The following is a 22,406-nucleotide window of genomic DNA, read 5'->3' on the forward strand; positions in this document are numbered from 1 at the left end:
GAATTTATACATTGAATCTGTAACCCACAATGTGATGGTATTAGGAGGTAGGGATTTGGGGGGTAGTTAGGTTTGGATGAGGTCACGAGGGTGGAGCCCCACATTAGAATTAGTATCCTTACAAGAAGTGACTAACAGCTCACTCTCTGTGTGTGCCATGTGAGGACAGAGCAAAAAGTCAGCCGCCTACAAGCCAGGAAGAGGACCCCCACCAAGAAGTGAATCTGCCAACACCTTTGTCTTGGACTTCCTAGCCTCTGGAACTGTGAGAGACAAAGTGTCTGTTGCTTCAGCTACCCAGTCTAGGATACTTGTTATCACAGCTCAAACTGACTGAGACCCTTAGTAACAACACCAGAACTGAAGAATATATCTAATTTTCTTATTCAGAAATTTTTACTTACAAAAACCTTAGTGATGTGCTCAAGCAATTATAGCTGATTTCCACTTAGTCACAGAAGTGAGGACTCTTTGCATGGACTAAGGTAGCATCAGGTATAGAATGTCTGCCTTTTCCAACAAAATTTTGTCATCACTGTGTACTCACCTTAGACCTGGTCTCTGTGAATGTTTAAAATGTGTCCTTACTGTTAGCAATGGGTCAGGAAAAAATAGGAAATTAAGAGAAAAATTTTTAAAACATGTCCTGGTCAATTGCCAATACATCTGAAGAAGTGGTGTTTCGAGATCTTTGGGGTGTCACTTTTCTGGCCGGAACCCTCAGTGGCTGGTGGTGCCTTTGTCTGAGTTTTGCTCAGCCCGCAAGGCTTGTTCCACCCACTCAGCCTGGCAGGTTGCACTCAGCTCACACTACTGGTCTGGATCCCATGCCTCTAAGAGAGACTGCGAGTCAGGCGTGGAGTGGCAAGGGGTGTGTATGCGAGTATGGGGTCTGGTCACTGCACAGTCAGACATGCCGGCTGCTACCACAGGGTGGGCAGCTCCAGGTGCCAGCACAGGCACTGGTTCTCTGTGAGGCTGCAGCTGGACCAGGCGCACCACAAGCACCTTCCTCGGCGGGCACCAGGGAATGTAGTAGCACCCAGAAACTTGGAAACATCAGAAACCGTGGAGCCCCAAAGAGGGAGTCAAAGCCCTGGCTCTGGGAGCTCCCAGGTCTGGGCTTCCTGAAGGGCCACAACTCTTCTCTCCTTTTCACCCACAACATGGCGAGCAAGGGTCATGTTTCAGCCCTGTTTGGGTTATAGATATTTTAGCTTTGCCATGTGGCCGGCCCTGAGTTCTTGAGCTGCGACCAGGAAGAATGAGGTGCACAGACAAGTGGAGGGTAAACAAGACAAAGAGGAGCTTTTCTGAGCGGTAGAATAGCTCAGAGGAGACCTGCAGTAGGTATCTCAACCAGTGTTCAGCTCTCATCAGAGAGGGTAGCTCCTCTCTGCTAGGCAGGTCATCCTGACGAGTGTCTAGCTGTCAGCAGAGAGGGTAGTTTCTCTCTGCAGCTGGTCCCATTGTCTTCTCAGCTCTCAGCAGACGGGAAACCCTGGGGTGGGCAGCTCCTCTCTGCAGCAGGTCATCCCATCGTCTCTCCGTCCTCTATCCTCTCTCTGTCCTCTGTTGGAGTCTGGCTGAACCAAGGGTTTTTAAGGGCCTCAGAGGGGAGGAAGTGTGTGCTGATTGGTCCATGGGTAGCTATGGGCAAGCCCAGGAAAAGCTCTACAAGTCCTCCCTCTGGTCCTTGGGACTGGCAGCCCGGCCCTCAGGCTTCAAGTCCTCCCTGGTTTGAGGGTGGGGCTTCACTAGGGACTGATCCCCTTCTACCCAAGAGACTGTCTGCCTCCTGCTACTGTTCATGACACCCAGACTGTTCATGCCAAGGAACACCTGCAGGCCAGCACCGGGCTGTCCTCAGCACCCCCTCGACCCCCTCCCCACTGTGCTTATCAGTGCCCAAAGTCCAGAGGGGGCTCAGGTGGCAGGGGCCTGGCATGTCAGCACTGCCCTGTGTGTGTGTACACCCAGCTGGGCTGTGACAGCGCCCACACTTGGCCTCAACTCCACTCTGTGATTGGAGCCAACAGCAGGGAGAGGCCAGGCAGTAGGAGCAGACACCTTCAAGCCTACAGGGGCGAACGGGGGGATTCCCAGGTCCCCTGAGAGTGCAGAGATGCCCGGGTCTGCAGCAGCAACCTGGACGGCTATAGAGGCGCCTGGGAGGGTGGGGCTCCTGCCTGCTCCTTGCTCCTTGCTCCTGCTCCGTGGAACACTGCACCACTCCTGGCCCGGCTCCACCTCAGGGCCCCTCTCTGCGTGCCCCTCTGTGCCCAACCATGCTGCCCCCACACCAGAGGGCAATTCAGCCTGGCCCCATCGTGGAGGCTCCCAGGGCAGCAGACTCCAGGGGTTCCCAGGGGCAGGCTCCTCCGGGGACTATCCACCTCCTCCCCACACCTCCCCACAGTGGCAGTGGGCAAGAGCGATGACATGGGGCCAGGGTACAGAATGGCAGAGGCTCTGGGTCTGGGAGTGGGTCCCGCCTGGCTGCAGCCAGTGCAATGGCAGCACTGCTCTGGATGGCCCACCACTGCCATCAGCTGTAAGACAGAAATGGGCTGTCAACTTGCCTACTGGGTCTTGTTTTGATGTGGTAAATGCAGGTTTTTCAGATTGTATCTCCCCTTCCCAGTGCATTCAAAACAACTAGCAATTCAGCTACTTTCTGCCCTTCTGGGTACCTGATCTGTTTTGTCCATTTTGTAGTATGGAAGTCATTGGGCTGGGGTTTTCGATACTAGTCAGACTTAAATCTGAGTCCTGCCTCATCAACTTCCCAGCTGCGTTATCTTAGACAAGTCAGGCAACCTTTCTGCAACTCAACTTTTCTCATCTGCAAAATGGGAAAGAATAATAACCATGTTTCAAGGTGATTAAGAAAATTGAAACAACACATATAAAATTCTTAGTCATATCTGACACCCAATAGGTACCTATCACCTTATCTTCCTTCCCTTGAATCTTCTTCTTATCCATTCTCACTCCCAATGCCTGATTATTGAGCCCTTTCCGGGGCCCTTGGTGAGATGATCACTAACAGAATCAATGGTAATAGAGCCTGTAAGAAAGTGTCCCTGGGGAAACAATCAATATTTCTAAACTAAAATTATTGTTCCAGGTCTTATAAATACTTGGGGCTTTGGGATATTTCAGTAAAAACAATAGACTCCTACTAGATATATTTGCTAATTTAATATCTTAAGGTATGTGTGTGTGAGCTTGGATAGCAGACACATAATCGCTTGCTATGTAAAGCAAAAGAGCAAATAGTATCTGAACCTGATGGACAGAAAACCCACCATGTGTCAGCAGTCAAATATCGGACTCAAAATATAAAGCAAAAGAGAAAAATACCCCCAATTGCCTGTAGAACTGCCCTGTCCAATGTGATCACCGCTAGCCACATGTGGCTATTCAGGTCTTGGAATGTGGCTTGTTTGAATGAAGATGCTCTGTAAGGATAAAATATACACTAGACTTCAAAAATTGGTTTAAAACAAAATAAAATAGGTCAATATTTTTATATTGATTTTATATTGATTTTTATATTGATTACATGTTAAAAGGATATTTTGGCTATATTGAGTTAAATAATATATATTATTAGAAGTAATTTCATTGATTTCTTTTTACTTTTTAAAATGCAGATACTAGAAAAGTATCTAGTATCTTAAATTACCTCTTCTTTTTACTTTTTAAAATGCAGATACTAGAAAAGTATCTAGTATCTTAAATTACCTCTATGGCTTGCATCTTATTTCTACCAGGCAGTTGTGCTCTAGAATAAAGTCTAAACTTGACCTCGACCTGAACCTTAAGTCTTCAGTACCTTAGAAACATTAAGACATAAAGTCACTAAATTCAAGTCTGGAAATAGGGACAATTATTGCATACCTACTAAGAGTACAAAGATTAATAATGCAGAGTTCTTGTCTTTAAGAAAAAGAAAGTGAACTGCGGTTCATTGAACTCTACTTTGAGCCAGGATCTGAGCATCCCTGCAAGTTAGTATTATAATTTCCATACAACTCATCTCTAGCCTTCAATGCCTCCTCCATTCAGGACCCAGAAATCTTCCTGAACTGATATGAGCACAAGCATTCTCTTCCCCATTACCCTCTTTCCAACTCCAGCCTGTAACTACCATTAAAAAAAAAAAAGAAGAGGGAAGACGGAAGGGGGATGTGTACTTTCTATATTATTTATTCCAGTGCCAGGACTTTTCTTTATCTTTAAGTTTGTGAACTTTTGAAATTCCATTAGATCAACTGCAAGGACATAATAGTGTCCATGCTAGAAAAACACACAAACTGAGTTATTCTCAATCAGCTCAGCTTCTCACCATAAAGCATCAGGAGCAATTACTCTTATTTTTCTCAAAGACAAAATCAGAGCCTCACTCCTGTCACCCAGGCTGTAATGGCATGATCACAGCTCACTCCAGCCTCAGTTTCCCAGGTTCAGGTGATTCTCCCACCTCAGGCCCTGGGACTACAGGCACGTGCCACCACACCTGGTTAATTTTGTGTATGTTTGGGAAAGGCAGGGTTTTACCATGTTGCCTGGCTGCTCTCCAACTCCTGAGCTCAAGCATTCCACCTGCCTTGGCCTCCCAAAGTGTTGGGATCACAGGTATGAGCCATTGCACCCAGTCTGGATTTCTAACTGGCACCTCAAACTTAACATGTTCAAAGCAGAATTCCAGATTTTCCATCCCTTCCACCTGTTCCTCTTAAACTATTTTGCATCTCAGAAAATTGGCATTCCTTTCTTCCTAGTAACCAGGCTAAAAGCTTTGCAGTTATTTCTGACTCCTCTCCCTCTCTTAACCCACATTCAACCTGTCACATATTCTTAAAGCTCTACTTTCAAAATGTGTTGACCAGAATTTGGCCACTTCTCACCACCTGACATCGATTACCCTGGTGCAAACCATTATGGAGTCTCCCTTTGATGACTTATAACATCCTAACTTTGTCCCCTGCAGTCTGTTCTTAGCACAGCAGCCAGAGTAACCCTGACACAACTTAGATCGCATCACCTCTACTCAAAATTTTCCAGTATGAGAGCGACAGTGACTACAGCCAAATTCTCTTTGGTGTTGCCCAAAGCTCTGCACTCATTGACTCCAGCCATACTGGACTCCTTGCTGTTCCTCAGACACACCAGGGAGTCTCCCAACCCCAAAATGTTCTTTCTCCAGTAGCCACAGGCCCACCCTCACACCTCCTTCAGGTCTTTCTTCAACTGTCTCTTCGCAGGGAGGACACTTCCCTCACCAGTCTTTTAAAAATTTGTCATTGCCGTGTCCAAATACTCCCTTTCTCTGTGTTATTATCCTTTGTAGCACTTATCACCAGCTGACATGTCTTCTACTCATTTTTTATTATTTGTGTCCTCTGAAATAGAATATAAACCCCACAAAGATGAGGAGTTTATTTATTTATTGCTATATTTCTAGTTCCTAAAATAGTACCTGACCCAAAATATATGCTCAATAAATATTTGTTAAATGAACGAATGAAATTTTCAGATGAGAAAAATGTGTGGGGCCTGGTGGCTTATGCCTATAATCCCAGCACTTTGGGAGACCAAAGCAGGCAGATCACTTGAGATTAGGAATTCAAGACCAGCCTGGCCAACACAGGAAAACCCCGTTTCTACTAGAAATACAAATATTAGCCAGGCATGATGGCATGCACCTGTAATCCCAGCTACTCAGGAGGCTGAGGCAGGAGAATCATTTGAACCCGAGAGGCGGAGGTTGCAGTGAGCTTAGATCACAACACTGCACTCCAGCCCGGGCAACAGAGTGAGACCCTGTCTCAAAAAAAGAGAGAGAGAGAGAAATGACATAGGGAAGTTCCATTTTAGCCCAACACCAATGGACTAGTAAGGTCAGACTGACTCCTGAGGATTAGAACTCAGGTCTGACTGACTCCTGAGCCTGTGCTCATTCCAACTCTCTATCTGGTTCTCAGGAGATAATAGGAGGCTCCAATATCCAACTACAAGAGCTGACAGGCTGTAAAGGGCCATGGGGGAAGCACACACCAAGGTTCAAGTGTAAATCCTGCTAGAAATACTGAGCTAAAACAGAACAACACTTCTGGCAGCATTGTTGACAGTCCCTGAGATGAAGGAAAGTAATTTGAGGGCATCTGCTGAAACTTTCCAGTTTTAAGACTGGCTTTCACTATTTTTCTTTCAGCTGTCGCTTTCTCAGATAATGAATGTACCATATGTCTCTATCTCCAGGTTCCCATACAAATTAGGAAACTAAAAATGCCAGATGATTAAAACAGATTTCTGCTTGTTTCCATGGGAAATCAACTGCTGGGAGCCCTCAGGAAATGAGAGGAAGAGTGTGTTCAGCTGAAGGTGTTCACTGGTGAGGACATGCACTCTGCTTGCAACCCAGGTACCAGTCCACAGACTGTTCAAAATTTTGGCCCAGGTGAGACACCGTCCTGAGCTGCCTGCCCTGTTGGTGGCCAAGTGAGACTGTAGAGATCATTGGGCCCTGTCCTACTCCCTTGTGCCTCCACAACCAGGGGGCTGGGCACTATATGCCAGGTTCTTCATGTTAGGTCCCAGCCAATGGTGCCAGGAAGATTTACTAATGACAAATAGACAGTAATGCAGGGGCCCAGCCTCATCAACCCAGTGTGAGTTCAGCATATTTTGAGCCCTCTAGCAGATCTTCTGGAAGACAGTGGGGATGTACCATCAAGGATTCTTGCTAGAAGGGTCACTTCCGGCCTTCTACAACTAGACAGAGTTAATTCAGGTGCGTGGGAACAGCATTCTGTAAAACACAGCCAAGTGTGCCCCAGGCAACTGTGCCAAGGATATCTCTAGGAGGCTCTGATGATTACTTGTTCCTGCTTGCCCCAGAATTAGCACCAATTTGCCTGAAAGAGATAACATTGAGGGAGGAGGTTGCAAAGAGATTTCATTATTGTCTTGACAGTGAAAATCTCTGATTTGTCTGGGGAAAATTGGTTCAGGAGCTGACTCTAGTCTAACTTGAGTGTCGATAAATCTCATTCCACCTCTTGCAAATCTAGGGGGAAACGACAACCTTTCTTGGCTTTATTAAACCAGAGTGTGACTTGGGCTTGCCATAATGAGGCTCAAAGATGGAAACTAGGCAGTAAAGGAGAACGTAGAGTTTAAATTTGGATTCAGACAACCCTGAATGTTAATGCTTCTTCTTTAACTTACTATGAGATCTCAGGGAATTCTGAGCCACTATGAGTGCCTACAAAGTGAGGATAAGAATACCTACTCCTCAGGGAGGTTATGTCTTCATAACTTATGTTATATATGTCTTCATAAGCTTATGTTAAATAAGCTAACATAAGTAAAAGCATTTGTTCCGAGCCTGCTAGGCAGTGGATACTCAATGCCTTGTGACTTCTCTTTTCTTTCCCTCTGTTGCTATGTTTTACTGTCAAAATTGGAAACAGATAGCTTACTGAGCAATAAGTAGGCAGGGCCCTTCCTCTCCCATACACCACTATCACCAGTACCAGCAACTTGATTTTTCTCAGAATTACTATCTAGGATATAGACAGAGCAGAGAAATTCAAATCTTCACATATAACATATCCACTTACTTATAACTTATCATCTAGGCTTGATTTTTTTTTTTTTTTTTTTGCCTAGGTAGAATATTTTTCAGAGAAACTAAGTGACGAAGAATACTCATGTTGTCTTCTGCCTAAATAAACAACTAGCAGAACCCTGTGAAATTAAAACCATGGTTCACAGTGCAGTCCAAATGCCTTGCCCTAGGCTAGTCAAAATATGTTGACTCCTCCTGTCTTCAGATGATTCATAGGCATGATTCCTTAGCATGAGGCTATCCTAACATGTTCTAGGTAAGCCAGATTAGAGGAAGCAGTTTTATCATTTTGTAGTCCTGGGCAGGCCATTAGTAAATCAGTTTTTCCATTGCAGCTATGCTATACAATCACGCTCCGGTGACTTGATCTATTTCTATAGATTCCAGTAATAGCTATTTAATACTGTCTCTATTCTGTTTCCACCTCAACTCAATTCTGACACTAACTACCAGAATTGGCACAGGTTAAGGGGCAGTGTCCTTCATGAGACTGCCCTCACTTAGGATGCCAGTCATGAGTCTCAGGAGGTCCCCAGGCAGCTCACACTTCTGCCCAACTGGCTTCAAATTTAGTGACTCCTATGACCCTGTCAGGTTCAGTCACTCACTAGAACAACTCACAGAACTCAAGAAAGCACAGATTTGATTACAGGCTTTTATAAAGACTATATCTCAAGAAGCGCCAAATGAAGGTCAATACAAAGGACGAGGTCAGGGAGAGACCATACAGCTTCCACACCCTCACCCCATGGACTCAACGCATGCACCCTCTTGGTATAGCTTTATGTTCACTGATCAGGAAGCTCCCCTGAGCCTTAGTGTCCACAGTTTTTATTGGGCTTTCATTTTATATATGGTTGATTAAATTCTTGGTCAAATGATTGAACTCAGTCTCCAGCCCCCTTCCCCTCCTGGTTAGTTGAGTTTTTAACTCAGGTTAGGATGGCCCAAAGTTTGAGCACTCTAATCCCATGGTCGGTCTTACTGGTGACCAGCTTCCATCCTGAAACTACACAGGAGGCTATGGTCAGCCACTTGATTTGCATAACAAAGAGACCTCTATCACTTAGGGAATGCAGAGGGTTTTAAAAGCTCTGTAGTAGGAACCAGGAAAAAAGACCAATATAATCTTTATTATACCACAGTCTCCTACTGAGATTTACAAACCATGCAGGATTTGAGTTTAAGTTTTTCCCTTTGGACAATGGGGAGTTACTTAAAGCAAGGGGAAATTGTTACTGAGCAGCTACTCTGGGCCAGCCATTCATTATATATGTGTTGAAAGCAGCACTTTGGGAAGATAAATCAGATGACAGCATGGAGAGTGGGTTGGATAAAACTAAAATGGGAAGACTGGGAAGGAGATAGTGGCCACTAGGTAGGCATAAAGTGACGAGAGTAAAACTAGAGGAGAGACATGGAAATGCAAAGGGAGGAAAGGAAAGGTTTGAGAGAGATTTTGAAGGAAGATTTCATCTTATATAAAGTTTTGTCACCATTACAAAATACTACACAATGGTTAGAGTAGTTAAAACTGCTTGAAGAGTTAAAACTACTTTCTAAAGATAGCCAAGTAATATAGATAAAGTGTCTCCTCTGTGATTTACAAGACCTTAGTATTTTATCTCTTGAACAAACTTCAGGACCCCATCTCAATCTTTAATGGTATACTCCCATTGGTTTCTGGACAGAAATATTGACACCTCTTGTCTTCAAATGGCTGAACTGCTTGTTTTAAAATTAATATTGCCCAATTTTACATTTCAAACAGCCTTTTGAAGTTTGCTTTAGAGTACAAGGCCCTCCCTACTCTGTAGATCACAAATGTATGAAGGATTTGGAGAGATCTTGAGATGCATCCCTGTATAAATCATGTAAAAAAGAACATGTAACACTGGTGTGTTAAAACTAGCTATTTCTTCCTGCATGTGATTTCAGTAAACAATGAAAGTCTTTTTTCAAAATTATTGGTGTGTAGCCATTTTTCTACATCAGTAACTAGGACATTGCCTCATTCATATCCACAGAAGTTCTACAATATTACAGATACTTTAGATAAGAATTTCTCAAAAATACAATTTCCTGTGTTTAAATTTGGGGTGGGGGAAAGAAATGATTATTTTAGTGTATCATGGGTGATATATTAAATTGAAATAAAAATGTAGAAACATTTTTAAGTTATATTTGTTCTATATTTATATAAACTTTATAAATTTTAATAAAAATTAAACTTTATTTACATAAATGAATACAAAGTTAAATAATCAAATAAACTTTTTATATAAAAATATATAATTATATATGTATATTATATATAATATTAATTCAGGTAATAAGTACTCACTATGTTTACTTTTTAAATATTTTATTATAATTAAGCTGACTTAGAAAACTGTCAATTGGTAACTCTTTACAATATAATTAAAAATTTAAAGAAAGATTTCCTTTGGCATTATACTATACACAATTAAATTAAATCAACAAATTTTAACCTCTACCATGTGGAAAATAGAAAAAAATGGAAAACTGTTTAAAATAAGGATGCAATTCGCCATTAAATATTAACAAAAATTAATGTTTGTCACATGCTTACAATGTGTCAGTCTCTGTTCTAATATTTTATATGTATTAAATAATCTAACCCTCACAACCAGACTATAAAGTAGGCACTATAATTATCCCCATTTATTTCTTGGGAAACTGAGGCTCGGAGAAGTTAAGCAACTTATTTAAGTTCTTATAGGTATGGAAGGTAAGAGAGATGATTAATGACTATAAAATGTTTTAGTCCCTTTGAACTGCTATGAAAAAAATACCTTAGACTGAGTAATTTATAAACATTTATTGCTCATAGTTCTGGAGGCTGAGAAGTTCGGGTCAAGGCGCCAGCAGATTTGGTGGCTGGTAAGGGCTTATTCTCTGCTTCATAAATGGTACCTTTTTGCTGCCTCTTTGCTGCATCTTCATATGGCAAAAGGGATAAGCTCCCTAAAGCCTCTATCATGAGGGCATTAATCCCATTCATGACGCTGGAAATCTAATGGCCTAATCACTTCCCAAAGGCCCCACCTCTTAATATTATCACACTGGGAACTAGGTTTCATCATATGAATTTTGAGGGGACACAAACATTCAAACCACAGGAAAGAGTTTACAGAAAAGAAGGTATGAGAAAAACTTTATGAAGATAGAATTTGAAGTAAACATTTAAAGACTGATGGAATTTGGAGAGAAAGAGAGTATAGTGATAAGGAGAAAAAGGAAGTAAGACATTAGGAGGTGGTATAAAGACACATGCAAAATCAGGGAGGCAGTAAAGAGCTATAAACCCATCAGAGCCATGTGCAAATTTGATTAAAGACCCGCAAAGTTCAGGAAGATGATTTTTCCAAAACAAATAGGTGATTTCCTATGGGATCTACAGAAATTCAGTCATCATATATGTTATAAAAAATGCCAATGCAGGTTTAAATCCAGGTAAATTCAAATACTTCCAGTTAAAAAATGTCAATACTTCCTTTTAGCTACTTGAGATTTCACAAGATCAGGAGATTCACACTTGCTTCTCTTAAACCTCTTAATTCACTTTAGATAACAGAAACAGAAAGTAAGTTCTACTCAACTCCATTCTTCAAGGTCTTAACAGAAAGAGAGAAAAATATCCACCAATCTTTACAAAAGTTTCTCAGCAAAGACCATGACGACTCCTCATTTTCTTGTGAAAATGGTGTCAGCGGATGCTAGAAGTGAAACTTGCTTTTGCATCTGAAATGTGTATCACACTATTTGTTTTCAGTAGCCAGGACACTGTGTAGATCTAACGTTGCAGAGAATTTTGCATTAAACCTTTCTATTGCTATTTTTTATAAATCATTTTGGAGTCTGAGAGGCTAGGCAAGCTATAAAGGTTGCATATTAAATGATTTCCTCATCATCCTAAGAAATAATCATACAAGATTTTAAAAACTCCTTTCCCCTTAAAGCACTCAGAAGTCTTGCACCACTCCCCACCTCACCCTCCTTGGGAAACTGTAGAGGCTGAGCTGCCAGTCTGATCTGAGGAAGAGTATTGTGATGTGACTTATAGCCTAGGCAGCATCACAATGTGCCCATCTGGGGACTCTGGAAATTGGGCAGTTTGGGGCTGGCAGTAATACTCCTTATAATCATGAAAAATGAAAACATCCCCAGGTAGAGAATAAGTAACTTTTAAAATATTGCTGCTCTTTCCTCCCTCTTTGGATATAGACTTAAAGACACTCAACATCTCTTGGTATTTATTTTAGGTTACTAAATGATTTTTTAAATGCAACGATGTTAGGAGTTTGGGATACAACAAAACTTTATGTGAAACATTTCCAAGCGGCAGAACTAGAAGGTCTCCCTACTCAAAATGGGCTATACAGTATCTTTTTTTCTCAGTCAACATGGACTGATGGATACCAATTCACCCTTAATGATCCTGAAATATATTCACTGTAGAGAAATGAAGATCAAAAACATTGTATATGTGAAGATAATTCGGTATGAAACTCCAGATAAGCAACATTGTTTATTTTTGTTTAGCACTCTAGGGGAAAAAAATGACATTTTCCAGCAGTTTAAAATACTGTGAAGTTTTAAGATAGAAAGGGCATGATAAGAGTGTGGGCTTTCGAGTCAGGCTGTCTGGGTTGTACTCTTGGCTGTGCCACTTACTAGCAGCATGAGGCTGGGCAAGTGACATTACCTGTATGTGCCTCAGACTCCCTATCTGTGAAATGGGAATAATAAGATTACCTCTGTTATCCTGTTGTTACATGGATGAAATGAAATAATACATGTAAAATCTTTAACATCATGCCCGACATAGAGTAAATCCTCAACAAATGTTAATCAGCTACCTTGTCTGTATCATTCAAATCACCGCAGCAAGTTGTCAGCCTACCTCTTATAAATGTGCAGACCTGGTTGTTTTCAAATCAAAACTGTTATACTTTAAAGTCTCTAACACTTTTTCGATCAGAAAGTGTTTGTTTCAAAGCAAATGATCAGAAACATTATTATAGAAGGTATAATTTTGAATTCTGGTTAAGTCAATAAAACGAATAGTTAATATAAAATGATACCAGATCAGATGTAAATAGCTATTATCTGGAGCATTTTACAAGCTAAAGAATATTGGAGACACTTAAGAGATCAGAGATGTTTTCAGTCTCCTAAATGAGACCATAAGCTGTTTTCATGTTGTGGTTAAATACTCCTCCTTTTGGTCACTGGAAGCAGTTCATCTTATCTGAACCCTAGTGTTCACCTCTATTTTTCTTTTGGAAGCTATCAATGCAACTAACTCAGACACACACACACACACACACACACACACACATTCTTTAATGTAACATGGTAATTCCTTTTCACTGAGAATTGATTTTTTAAATAATTTTTCAAAATAAAATAGAATATAAAATATTGTCTCATCATTGTAATGAAATGTTATCATGCTGGACTTTAAATTAACGGTGGCTTTTCTTTGAAATTCCTTAATCAGAGTATATAACTTCTAATAGCTCTCTATTGAATCTTCCTCAGAAACAAGGATGGAAGACTATCATAAATGCCAAAAGAGAGGCCAGGCACAATGGCTCACGCCTGTAATCCCAGCACTTTGGGAGGCCACAGCAGGCAGATCGCGAGGTCAGGAGATCGAGACCATCTTGGCTAACACAGTGAAACTCCATCTCTACTAAAATTACAAAAAATTAGCCAGGCATGGTGGTACGCACCTGTAGTCCCAGCTATTGGGAGGCTGAGGCAGCAGAATCATTTGAACCCGGGAGGCGGAGGTTGCAGTGAGCTGAGATTGCGCCGCTGCACTCCAACCTGGGCAACAGAACAAGACTCCGTCTCAGGAAAAAAAAAAAAAAAAAAGTCACAACAGGCCTAGAAAAGCATTCATATGAGAGAATATTCATTAGATCAGGAATGATTCAGAGAGGGCGAGCAGATAAGGATATCAAGTTATCCCGTCAATTTCCACCTCGTAGAGAGGAAAAAGCTAGTTGTTGTGAAGAAATGTGGAGGCTCTGAAATTTTCTTATCCTTGGAAACTAAATTATTAGCCTGCTACACTTTCTTGGATGCTGGTATAAGACATGAAAAGTCCTGGGTCAGAGACAAAAGAAAGTTTACTACTCACTTCAATAGCAGTATCCAAAGTATCAGCATTTTTCTATCAGTTACTGGAGACCCACTTCCCACAGGGAGAAGCAAAGAGAGCCAGAAAGCACCTAACTCCACAGTGGACTGTGTTATAGAAGAGGAATCCTAAGCTTAAGGAATGTCAACTTTTTATGAGCAGTAACTATGCTTCCCATTTGCTTTGGGGAAAAACATTATCTTTATTATACTGGACAGTAAACATGTCTGGCTTTTGCTCCACAGAAAGATGTTATCTCTATCTTTCAAGGCTGTTCACTGTACAAACATCCTTGAACATTTATTTTGGAAGAAACGGTACAAAAACACTAGAGACCCATAGAGAACTGTCTTCCAACAGTCACCAATAATAGACTATTCTATGTCATCTTTTTTGTGCTCAGAATATGTGTATGTTCTATATCAGTTTCAGCTATTTCTGAAAGGATGTCATGGAACCCAGAGGCTAACAAGAGTGTGTAAAAGCCAGGGAACTATTCCTCAGTGTAAAGGAACAAAGCTGCACTATTACCAATGAGAATGGGTGCTCTTTGTCCTATTAAAGATGACAGGCACTCCATTATGGCTGATGTTTGTAAGGAAAATAGCTGAAGAAAACACCTACCAAGAGGGCTTATCTTGACAGACATTCATTAAAAGTTATAGAGCCCACAATTCCCTTCTCTTTCCAACAAGAAAAGTCTTATGAAGGCTCTGCAGTCTTTAACTCAAAAACAACAAAATATTCTTTTCTGAGGAATTTTATTCTTTTGGAATGTCGATAGGTGTAATAAAGGAAATAGCTCCATGGCCAAGTGAAGTTAAAGAAATGCTAGGTTGAGCAAAGTTTAACAAGCACTTTTAATACAGGACTTCTCAAAGCCCTAAGCATATTAATATGCATTATGAATCTTCAAGGAGGATATAGTACTTCCCAAACAAATTTGACCATAGATTCCTATTTCTTAGGATATCTCAAGGGGTAGAGTTCTACGGAGAGCGGCTTAGAAATGCCTCACTAGAGGAATGGTTCTCTCAGGGGGAATGCATGGTGGAAGACAAAGGTACTTCGGGAAGATACTGGCTGACTGGTCTGCCCTGCCTCTAGACAGAATTCCTGTGGATAGCAGCTAGCAGTGATGGATAACTTCCTTCTTCCTTGATTAAATGCTGGTGGTAATATCCATTATTGACTGAAATCTAAGGAGGATAAACGTGTATAATTTTAAGATCTATGTATATTCTCATGCCAAACGAGCCCTAAGAAGACATCTTTCCCAATCCTCTCACTTTCAGATGAGGACTGAGGATACAAAGATATTAAGAGATTTGTCCCAAGTCACAAAGTTAGTCAATGAAAGAAGTATCACTGGAATCCAGGTCTCATCAATTCCAGCTTATGTTCTTTTCACTAACAGCAAAAGTGGCCATTAATACTATCACTGATACTGAGAAGGGAAATCAGGCTTTGTTGTTGCTGATGTAGTTTCCTAAAGAGATTCGGGAAACTAAGAAATAAGCTCCAAAAACGCTCAAAAAAAAAAAAAAATGAATCATACCTCAGGATGGGTGGTGGCTTTCATGGAGAGAGCATGTGGGCATGGCTACGGCATTTCCTAAACATACAAAGCACCGTCCACAATAATTTTTCAAAGAGAGAATCATGTTTATGTGCGTAACAAGAGCATCTTCAATTTCACTACCCTGATAAGTTTTCCTGAGCCATGGATCTTCATACCTCAAAGACAGGACAGTTTCTCATTCAAAACAAAGACACAATTGCTTAGGCTTAAAATTAGATGCTTTGTCAGGGCTGATGCCACTGAAATTTGAGGCAATTCAATGTTAAGTTTTGATCTGAGAGGCTCTATGGCATATTGTGTGTGCATAATAAAATATGGTGTTAGGAAAAGACTGAAAAATTTGAGCCCCGGAAAAAAATCAGTCACATTCTTAAGGAGAATGTATTTTTAATTCTCTTTGTTTTGAATGTATTTTTAATCCAAAAATTTCTAAACCATTTAAATGTTCCATTGTCTTTAGAATAACTCACTTCATGGGTACAGCCAGTCATTTGTAGATTTAATTAATAAGTTAACACAAGCAAACTTTTTAGAACAGTAGCTGCAGGTGCCGAATACATAAAAGCAAGCAACTATTCCTTAGTAACACAGTTATAGCAGTGATATTTAGGTGCAAAGAAGTCAGTCCTGACAATACAAAACTTTTTACTTTAAACTTCCACTACATACGCATATAGGAAAACACTCCTATATGCTACTACTCACATCAATACTTTTAGCCTCCAAATGTGTGGGGTTTTCCTCACAATAATTCAGTTCTCCAATGGATACTGACTGGTATCCTATAATTTAACTCAGTTCTGATATTACCTGAAGATAGCATTAGACCCCACAGGCTAAGGGCTCAGTCCCACAAGACTGCTTCCCCATCCCCCAATTTCACATGCCAATCATAGGTGGCAGGCTCCCATGTTATATTAGGATATATACCACTTCTGTCCAACTTGGCTACAAATCAAGGTTCCCATAACTCCTCCTCAGGCTTAATCATTTACTAGAATTGCCTACAGAGCTCAGGAAAAGCTTACTTTCTAGATTACTAGTTTATTACAAAGGATATATTAAAGGATGCAAATAAATAGCCAGATGAAGAGATACATAGGGTAAGATCCAGAAGGTCCTGAGTATAGAAGCTTCTGTACCTATGGAGTTTTGGGGTATACAAGAACAAGAATGTGTTCTTGTTCATCAACCTGGAAGGCCTCTGAACTCCATCCTTTTGGGTTTCTATAAAGGCATCATTATATAGGCCTGATTGATTAAATCATTAGCATTGGTAATTAAGTCAGTTTTCAGTTCTTCTCCACTCCCAAAAGGTCAAAGGTCCAGGTGGTGCTGAAAATTCCAACCCTCTAGTCTAGACACACAGACACACACGCACGCACGCACACACACACACACACACACACGTTTAAGTTTCCAAAGCAACCAGCTCCCATCCTGCAGTTATCTAGGGGCTTTCCAAAAATTGCTTCATTAACATAAACCCAGGTGTGGTTGAAGGGGACATCTTATGAGTAACAAAAGATACTTTTTTCACCTTTATCTGGAACTATTTCAGGAACTAAGAACAAAACCCAAATAAAATCAAAAATGATCCTATAGCTCTAATCACTGAGGAAATTACAAGAGTTTTAGAAGCTGTAAGCCAGGAACCATAATGACCAATATGTACATTTTTTGTTATATCACAATATAATAATATTTCTCATGTGAAAGTTACTTATCTATCCTTGATCCCCTCTGAACAATAATTCTAAGAATGAGACTCCCTGCCTGGTTATAGTTCATGTTGCCTTAACTCGGAGCCACAGACACATTATGATCTTTCATTAAGAAGTTTGCTTTTAGTCATAAAGTGCTTTTCAATTAAAGAGTAAGCTGTAAAACCAGCTTATGAAGGCACATGTGGGATATGAGTACACTAGTGGAAAAAGCACAAATCAATGCAATTTTGAAAGACTGAAAAAATACATTATTAATCTTACTGAAATAACTGATGGGTTCCATTTAAAAATAAATACTCCTTTCCTATAGGATTAAGTAGTGAGTAAGCACGAGAACCCTGAAATTAGACTTGCCTAGGCCCAAATCACAACTCTTCTACTCACTGGTCATGTGACCTTTGGCTAGCTACTGGATTACAATGGAACTCTGTTTTCTCATCTGTCAACAGAAAATAATACTGCCGATGTAATAGATAGCTATGGTGAATAAATGAGACAATGCATATAAAGCTAGTACACATTGAGCATCCGAAATCAGGTGCTCCAAATTTTCGGGACACTGACATGATGCTTATAGGAAATTCTCATTGGAGCATTTTAGACTTTTGAATTTGGGATGCTCAATGGGTAAGTAAGTATAGTGCAAATATTCAAAATCTGAAATCCAAAACACTTCTGGTCCCAAGCATTCTGGAAAACAGATATTCAACCTGCATTTAGCACACAGTGTGTACCTCATAAGTGTTTATTCTTTATCATTTCCAAAGAAAATTTCACAAGTTAGTGGGACCAAACAATTCTGTCTTGGGGTGGTAAAATAAATAAGGTTGGTTTTAGAAGAATCTGATTCAAAGTTTTATAAAATCTTATTTTTAGGTTCTTGGTACTGTAGGGAGCAAAAAGGGGTGATTTCTTTCCTTCCTAAGAGTAACAGCTGACACCTCTCCAACAAAAGCAAATTAACAAGAGAAAAGCATAACAAATTTATTTGATCATCGTTTTATGTGACACAGGAGCCTTCAGAATGAAGACCCAAAGATATAGGGGCAACTATTCCTTTACTAGTAGTTTAATTTTTGCTTTAGGGTCTCACTCTGTAGCTCAGGTTGGAGTGCAATGTCCTGATCATAGCTCACTGTAACCTGTAACTTCTGGGCTCAAGTGATGTTCCACCTCGGCCTCCCAAAATGCTGGGGTTATAGGTATGAGCCACCCGCTCTTGGCCCATTTTTATGGTTAGGTTCAATGAAGTATGGAAAGCTGTGTAGAAATATGATTGGACAAAAGGGGTATGATCCAGCGCTAATAGGCTGAATGGGGAAACCCAGCAAGGTCTGTCCGTTCCGATTTCTTCTTGGCCTTTCTATATGACATTCCTTCTATGGGGTGGGGTAGGACCTTCCTAGAATGAGGGTCTTAATTTCTTTATGGCTAGCGGTTAGCAAGAAAGAGAAAGGGAAGGGAAGGAGAAGATTAGAGTAAAATTTTTAGGCTTTCAGGCTGGTTTTGGGGAAAAGATTCTGGTTTTTATGGCCTACCATGGGGAAGAAGGATTCCAGTTTCTATGCCTTCCTTTAAGGGAGAATGAGAGTGAGACAGGAGGGCAGGAAAAAGCTAGACAGAGACTTTGCTTCTGAGGCTGCTTTTAAGTCCTTCACTTTGGGGTATCATTTTTAGCCCCGATAGACCACCCTCTCCTCTGGTACAAATTCCACTGCCATTTTGGGGTAAAGACCACATTTGACAACATTACCTCTCAGGCAACTTTTTGGGCAAAAGACATTTTCTAGGGAAGGTTTCATTTTTCCCTGTCTTAGCATTTTTAATGGCATAGAGTCAAGGATTTCAAAACCATTGCTCAAGGTAGCATTTATCTTGCAGGTATTAATTCAGAAAGTGCTAATGGTTTCAACAGTGTAAACAGCTGGAACTTAAAACAACGTTTTCTTTTAGCTCAGTTTCTTCCCACAAAGCTCAGAAATGGTCTGGAGAGCAAATATGCACGGGGTGGATAGAGAATGCAGCGTAAAATCCTGCTGGTGGTTTTGGTTTAGAATGTAGATTTTACTTGCACTCTTACCAGGCAGGATCAACTGAAATCAAATGTAAAACAAAACAAGAATAGCAGGTTGGTCTGAAAGAATAATCCCAGCATTGACATCATCAGGGTTTAAGCAGATACATATACATAATACATAAATTTAGTATGAATTATTTATGAGCTAAAGGGTTCAGGTTTTAGCGCCTGTAGTATAGTAAGAGTTATATTGAAAGTCAGAACCAATGCAAGAAATTGAGACATTTAAAAACTCATTATTTCAATATTTAATATCAGGTCCTGTGCAGGGTGTCCATAATGGACATAAAAGTGAATCAAGATACAGCCCTGCCCTGGAGAGGCTCCCAGACTCTGTAGTGAAGAGGCATGTAAAGAGACAAACGAGAGCATACCATGGTAAGTGCTGTGGTCACACAAGGAAGGGTTACACTTGCCTAGAAACTGTGGAGGCTTCATAGAGAAGGTGACTTTTAAATTATGCCTTCAGGCCGGGCCTGGTGGCTCATGCCTATAATCCCAGCATTTTGGGAGGCCAAGGCGGGTGGATCACCTGAGGTCAGGAGTTTGAGACCAGCCAGGCCAACATGGTGTAAACCCATCCCTACTAAAAAATATATATATATATTAGCTAGGCATGGTGGTGGGTACCTGTTAATCCCAGCTACTCAGGAGGATGAGGCAGGCAGAATTGCTTGAACCTGGAAGGCGAAGGTTGCAGTGAGTGGGGTTCACACAGAGTGAGACTCTGTCGCAGAAATAATTAATTAATTAATTAATTATGCCTACAAGGAATAACTCAACCCAGCCTCAGTTTTCTTACAGCTAACAACAAAACAACAATGTAACATAATTGCTGTTATCATACAACCCACAAGAGGGGTTACAGATATTCTAAGTCTCACCACAACCCTAAAAGGTAGCTATATTCCAATAGACGGATGAGGAAACTGAAGTTCACAGCTAGCAATACAAGATTTAAGCCCAGCCCTATTTCATTCCAAATCCCTTACCACAGCCCCACACGGCCCAGAAATATCTACTTCTGCTCCTATCACCAACCTGTACGTGGTTAACTTGTAATTACGTCGAGTCTTTAGTGTCGGAATTACTCACTCTGGAAGTCCAATTAGAATGTCAAAATTTAGCCTAAAGAATTGGGTATAAAGTGAAAGGTCAAGACAGAGACTGTGTACCCAGTTCATCTAGCTCACAGTACCCTCTCCTTTCTGGAGATGTGCTGAACTTCAAGCACATTTACTTCAAAATGGTTTATTCTGGTTCGTGTGTATGCGTGATTCCCTTTCCCATGAACTATGAACACCCTGAAGTCAGAGAATAAGCCTTGTACTTATTTAAGACCCTCATTCAAGTTGACTGATTGCTAATTCTCCCAGTCCTTTTCAGAGAGCTTGCTAAGTGTGGATGTTGATGCGAATTAGGTGGACTGAGATGAGATGACTAGATTTAAGGTTTATATGCTACAAAATAAGAAAAAGTGAACTAAGCAGTGTAGCATAGTTTTTAGACTAGTGGCTTTCAAGCATTAATGTGCATGTGAATTACCTGCCTACACGTGAAAAACTACCCAGTTGATCCAATTAGAAGGCAGACACAGAGTAGCCAAAAGTATTGCAATAAAGCAACTTGGGGTGGACTCAACTTGCAGGGGATTCAGATCCCAGGTTTCCAAACCTTTTTGCTATTCCTGGTTCTTTTGCTTTCGATGAAGAGTAGTAAGTACAATAGTAGCTCTCATTTACTGACTACTTACAAAGTGCTTGGCACTGTTCTTGGTGATTTGAGCATATTAGCTAATTCTCACAGCACTCTGTACTACTATACCTATACTGATGATAAGGGGATGTGGGTCGGGGGAAGGGGGCAGGTAAAAAGAACAGTAAATTTCCTAAGTTTAAACTGGAAGAGCAGGGATTTAATCCTGGTTCACCTGAGTATAAAGTCTAAGGTTCAATGGTTCCTTGACACTGGGTAGCAAGGGAACATTTCAGGGATGCCTAAGCTTGTGGTCAGGTGCCAACGGTACAAAGCCAGAAGTGTATTAGACAGCCCTTGCAGAATAAGGCCCTCCACAGGAGGGTTGTAACCTTGGTACTTCTGTGTTTAAATTCAGGTAAGGTAAGAGTCTCACTGTGTTTAAATTCAGGTAAGGTAAGAGAATTGAAGAGGTAAAACTACCTTAGAGAGTATTGCTGCATCTACCCTGGTGACTTACAAGGTACTTGAATATTTTTTTGTTTGTTTGTTTTTAAGCAAATTGCTAAAGTTAGCCTTTGCCTTTTTCCCAGAGACTCTCTAGGAATTTTTCACACCTGCTGACTAGGAGGTAAGCCCCGACCTAAATTTTTGTCTTGTTCTAGGTTAATTAAGACTGGTGTTAGATTCAGCTCCTAAGGCCTAAGAGAATTTAAGATTGTCTTCTGGGAAGGACACCCAACAGCAGCACTGCAATTGGAAAAAAAGTGTAGGATTTTGCTGAGTGAGCAGGGGGAAAGCAATGTAAAGCCCAAGAAAATATCTTTTGAACAAATGTCCTTTTCATTTTGGTTTAGAAATAGAAACATGGTAAAAGGAGGTGACTGCTTTCTGAAGGCTTGTAGTATGAAAACAGGCCAACTGGTCAGCGATTAGTTGTCTATCAGTTTCTCTACTCACATACATCTGTCTTTTCCAGACTGCCAGTGCGGAGCACTAGTTTGACTTTGGGTGCTCTTCAAATAGCTGGCATTGATAAGGCATTCCCAGAAGACTGTGTTACTTAGTAATCTTGTCTGTACATTTTTTTCACTGGGAAGAGATTTTCCATACAGAGAGCTGCCAGCTTTCAAGACGTCAGAGTTTGCTTTTTCATCCTGAAATTGGGTAGGGAAACGGGGAGAAGAAAAGCACAGTTCAGATCAATCAATGAGGGAGAACCCCTCCCCCCATAGTCGTTAAATAACAGGTGGTTTTGCTGTGCACCGTCAACTCCTTTATGCGGGAGCTGTAGGCGGGGCATTCCAACTGAGTCTCCCTGGAATCTGCCGCTTAGTCCGTCTTTCAGGGGCGGTGCAGTTGGGGATTCCGGCCTGAAAGGAGACATGGTTGTCAAGGGGCTCAAGGGTTTCGTGATCCAAGGATATTGGGTTTTGCTTTTCTCCTTCTCCCTCAGTGTATACCACCGTCCCCTCCCCACCCTTCTTTTAGGAGGCCTTCGCTTCTCC

This window comes from Trachypithecus francoisi, unplaced genomic scaffold, assembly GCF_009764315.1.
Source record: "Trachypithecus francoisi isolate TF-2019V2 unplaced genomic scaffold, Tfra_2.0 Lachesis_group12, whole genome shotgun sequence".
Taxonomy (NCBI): domain Eukaryota; kingdom Metazoa; phylum Chordata; class Mammalia; order Primates; family Cercopithecidae; genus Trachypithecus; species Trachypithecus francoisi.